Raw genomic sequence first — 5,341 nt, 5'->3', positions numbered from 1 at the left:
AGTAACCCGTTACTGAAAAAGCAGAATTAACAAATTTTTAAGCAAGTAATCGGTTAACGCTCGGCGAGTAACCCGTTACTGGAAAACAACATGCAGAATTTTCTGCGTTTTTCTTCGTTGGAGGACTTTCGGACCTCCGATTTCGATTCCGTAAAAAGCTACGCGTTCAGAAAATTATGACTCATACAATACTCTAAATATATGATATTAATTTACAGTTTTAACCCAATCAAATCACCATAAATTAAGAACACTCATCAAAACCTAACAATTCCAAAACTTGCAATTTAAGGATTTCAACCTAAACATGTTCCTACCCATTGACCCGATCATACTAACCCATGACAATAAGGATTCCCCCCTTACCTCTTCAATTTGATGGAAACCCTAGCTTCTCTTTTGTTCTTCCCCTCTTCTCCTTACTATTTATATTAGTATTCTATTTGGGCTTAAATCATGATATATCTCTAATTTAATTACTAGGCCCAATAAAACCTAATATTTAAATATCTCTATTTAATTCAAATAATTTAAACCACTCACTATACACACCAAGTTAATTAATTCAATTATTTAATTATATCTCATATCAACTAAATAATTAATTAATACACCAAATTAATTAATATAATTGATTATTATGCTACCTTACAACCAATTAATTAATTACCACTCCAAATAAATAAATAAAATATAGTAATAATAATATAAAAAATAATTACTAAAATTGGGTTGTTACATCGCCCACCCAAGCAAAACACACTAAGGCGCCACTAGCATTGGCGCCTCCTCATGAGGCCCAATGCAGGCGCCACTAGCATTGGCGACTCCTCATGAGGAGCTTAATGCATGCGCCAATGCTATTGGCGCATCCTCTTAGTGGTATGGGGGTGCGCCAATTTATCTGGCGCATCCTCTACCAAACTTGGTTATTTTGGTATTTTTTTCGAATAATTGATTATTTTGGATTTTTTTTTGAATAAATTTGTTATTTTGAAAAAGAATTCTCTCTCTCTCTCTCTCTCTCTCTCTCTCTATATATATATATATATATATATATATATATATATATATATATATATATATATATATATATATATATATATATATATATATATATATATATATATATATATATATAATACTTTGAATTTTTAAAGACAATTTCTTTAATAAATTAGTGTATATTTTAAAAATTAAATTAATAAATTTTCAGAATATAGAATATACATTAGTAATTAAAAAAATTTCAAGAATAAATTAGTTTAAGTTATTATTTTAGTATAATAATTTCTTTATTTACCAACAATAATTTTAAAAAGAATGATAATAAATTATTATAATTGTATTATTATAAAAATTTAAATAAATTTTTATTTGAATTTTTATTGTAATATAGTTATAATAATTTTTTACAATTTAGGAGGATTTTAACCCTAGAAAAATATGTCACATCACCAATTTGTTACCATGCTGACTACTGTCTTCTTTTCTTTGTCCTAGTCAACTAGTCCGCTAGCCTTAGTATATTACGAGGATTTAATTCCCTAACAACTTTGTGAGGGTTAATCCCCCCATGAAAAAGTTGCAATAACGTCTATAGCAATGTGGTTTGGCCCCTCACAGAATTTGACTTTGGGAGGTGGGTTTTGGCATTGTGAGGGGTTTAACCCCTGGAAAAAATGTGTTTTCTTGTAGGGAGTTCTGCCTCCATAATTGATTCTAATTGAAGGTAGAATTTGTAGCTTCTGAGTTTAAAAGTGATTTTTACACCAAAATTTGTTGTTCGATCCACTTTACATAAATGTATCCAGACATAAATCAATGCTGCTAAACTTAATTTTGTTAAAATCAATTCTACCAAACTTAATTCTATCAAAATCAATTATGTCCACCACCAATCAAAACAGTCACTATAATCGATGCTCAGGACTCAAACCTAAATCTAGTCTGATGGCGTAGGAAATTCTTTACTTAATCAAATAAAAAAATAAAAAAATCCTTCCTAGGTTGTGCATGCATTTTTTTAGTTCACACGACTTTTGTTATGTATGCATTTAAATTTGAGGTACTTTTCCATAAGAGAAATCTTGAAACTAAAACTAGTTTGATGGCGTAGGAAATTCTTTACTTAATCAAATAAAAAAATAAAAAATTCCTTCCTAGGTCGTGCATGCATTTTTTATTTCACACGACTTTTGTTATGTATGCATTTAAATTTGAGGTACTTTTTCATAAGAGAAATCTTGAAACTGGTCTTTTAACTACATAGATATTTCATAGTTTACTAAAAACTAGGCAAGTACCCGTGCAAAGCACGAGTTTCTTGTCAACATTAGTATTATATTAAGAGTTTAATAATACGAAATTAAGAGTTAAATATGTTTATGTTCCTCTAAATATATCAATTTTTTTGTCTATAAATTTTTTTCTTTAAACAATCGTCGTCCTAATGTTTCTTATCCATATTTTTGGTTCATTCTATTAACAAAAGTTGATGTGACACACCAAGTGGAAAACTTTTGGTGACAAGGAATACACGTGGAAATGCCAGTGTGGAAAAGACTTACTACTTCTGATTGTTTATCTTTCCGCTGCAAACTAACTTTATTCTTAACTTGTAAGCTGGTTTTTGAGAAGTTGAAAAAGAATTAAAATACATAATTCAACCTCCCCTTCTTGCCTATTTTTCTCACCTTCAATACTCACACTTAATATTACATAAGATCTTATGAAATAGATAAACAAATAAAATAAGGATCTCATGCGAGCTTTTTCCATATCACTTTACTTCATGATGAAAATCTTTCGCTTTGATTATCTTTGTGTAAATTACCCGAAATCTTATCGTTATTTGATTTGATTGAGATTTCGTTATTTTCTTGATGATATTTATGATTTTTATTTTCTTCCTTTTGTCATAATCAAAACTAAGATCACACACACATACGACACATACAAACACATGTTGAGTTTGTAATTTTAAGTGGGTAAGGGGCGGGGTTGCGGAGTGTTTGTCCCAAATGTTTATTGGGGGGCTACTAGGGGTGGGGGATGCAGGGGACGAAGCCCCTCGCAAAATGGGTTAGGAGTATTATTATAATTTTGATCACTAGTATCCGTATATATGCTTGTAAAACAGAAACCCTAAAAGAGTGTAATTCAAAATGAATCAATAAGATAGAACTATAGTCGCTATATAGTCGCAAACGTAGGAAATTTATTCAAACTGCGTGACCAAAGCTTTAGTGTGTTTCTCTCTACTCTAATATGTTTTTCGCATAACTGATTTAATAATTGGCATCAGATGATGCTTAATCATGGAGGTGCAAAATTTGAAATGACTGAGTTCGACAAAATAGGAAATTTAGGTTTATGGCAAAGGAGGGTTAAGGATCTGTTGGCTCAACAAGGTTTATAGAAGGTTCTTCATGATGAGAAATTGAATGACATCTCAACCATTGATTGGAACGAGATGAAGGATAATGTCGCAGGTTTGATAAGACTTTATGGTTTTGATAATGTGATGGATCACATCCTGGACCTCACAACTCCGAAGGATGTCTGGGATAAATTACAAAATCAGTACATGTCTAAGACACTCATTAACAAATTGTTCGCGAAGCAGAATCTCTATAGCCTGAAGATGTAGGAAGGAGGCGATTTGTAGGCTCATGTCAATGCTTTCAACAATATCCTCAATGATTTGACACAACTTGGTGTGAAGCTTGACGATGAGGATAAAGCCATTATTTTGTTGTGCTCTTTACCAAGCTCTGATGATCACTTGGTGACCACTTTGACATACATGAAGGAATCAATTACGATGGATTCCATTTCTTATACCCTTTTATAATTCGCACAATGTCTCCAAAATGTATAGAAGGGTGGATAAAGTTCAGGTGAAGGTTTATTTGTGAATAGAGGTCAAGATTGTGGTAGAGGCAGTGGTAAGGCAATGTGTTATGGAAAGAAAAAGAGGTTAAAGCCCAAGGATTTAAAAATAGAAGAATGTTATGATTGGAAGCTGTTAGCTGTAATTTTGACGCTCAAAGAGAAGTTAGGCAAATCCAAGCTGACTTCAAAGGGAAGTTAGGAAAATCCTTTCGACTGGAACTTGGCAATGAAGTTCCCATACTATCGAAATAGCATTATTCAAAATGAGGCCTATGAAAGGCGAAACACATGCAAGCGAGAACGTGTCATTTTCTGGAGAAAAGATCGTTTGTTACCGTTACCGTCGAAGTAGTATAAATATGAGTCTTAGCATTAGGATTCAGTGTGTTCAATATCGTACCAAACTCAAAATCACTCAAAGTATCTAGTGTTATTGAGAAAAGAGTTTCTGAGAATATGTACATATGAAATACCATATTTTCATTCAATGTCAATCTATTTACATTAAAGCCATTTTCATTCCATTTACATTCCTGTTGAAATTATTTTCCTTCATTATACTTTTCATAAATCTTATTTGCATTACTTTTAAATTCAACATTATCTTTGATGAACTTACCAACAAGAAAAACTTTAAACAAGAACTATACACATATGTCCTAGGATCAATCTAGTCGATCCTATAAGTAACCAAAGTATCAATTTTGGAAGACTAGCACTTGTTTACCAAAATCCAAGGTAAACAAATTGGCACGCCCAGTGGGACCCTTGTGTCTAGTTTTTTCTTGTATTTGAAACAATTTTTGCATTAGTTCTTCATACAAATTTTTCTCAAACTTTGTTGCATGAGATTGAGAAGTGGTTCGGTAGCTAGAAATAATGAATCAAGACCAAAAAGGAAGTACGTTAGAAATATGGTTAATCCACCAAACAACAATGGAGAACAACCTCCTTATTTGACAAGAGAGAATACGACCACAACGAATGTGACCGAAGTAATGCCTTCTACAACGAGCACGAGGGCAATATCGTCGAGCACTCAAAGTGGACCAGTAATATAATTCCCCATGCAAACATAGGGGCAACCAGTAACCCCAAGACCAATAGGGACCATTAGTTTTAGGCCTTATGTGACTGTGTTTACAATGCCAATGAATGGTCATGAACAACCATATGGCATGCAAACTTTTATGATGGCAAATCAGAATAATAGTACGACAACATTTACTGATCCAATGGCAACCATAATTTCGCCATTACAAGGGTCGGGATCGGTCGTTAACAATTTGGGCCGAAGCACCCAACCTCTAGGGGTGGGATTTTCTCCCCAATTACCCGCTTTCAGAACCAATTTTGCGGCAGTATTAAGGCAACAAATGGACGAAGCAACCATGATATGGTTCATATGCTTGCCCAACAAATGGGGACGATATTCAATCCTATA

Source organism: Lathyrus oleraceus, chromosome 1 (assembly GCF_024323335.1).
Source record: "Lathyrus oleraceus cultivar Zhongwan6 chromosome 1, CAAS_Psat_ZW6_1.0, whole genome shotgun sequence".
NCBI classification, from domain to species: domain Eukaryota; kingdom Viridiplantae; phylum Streptophyta; class Magnoliopsida; order Fabales; family Fabaceae; genus Lathyrus; species Lathyrus oleraceus.
The sequence above is the reverse complement of the archived record's forward strand: the minus strand, read 5'-3'. Positions refer to the sequence as shown.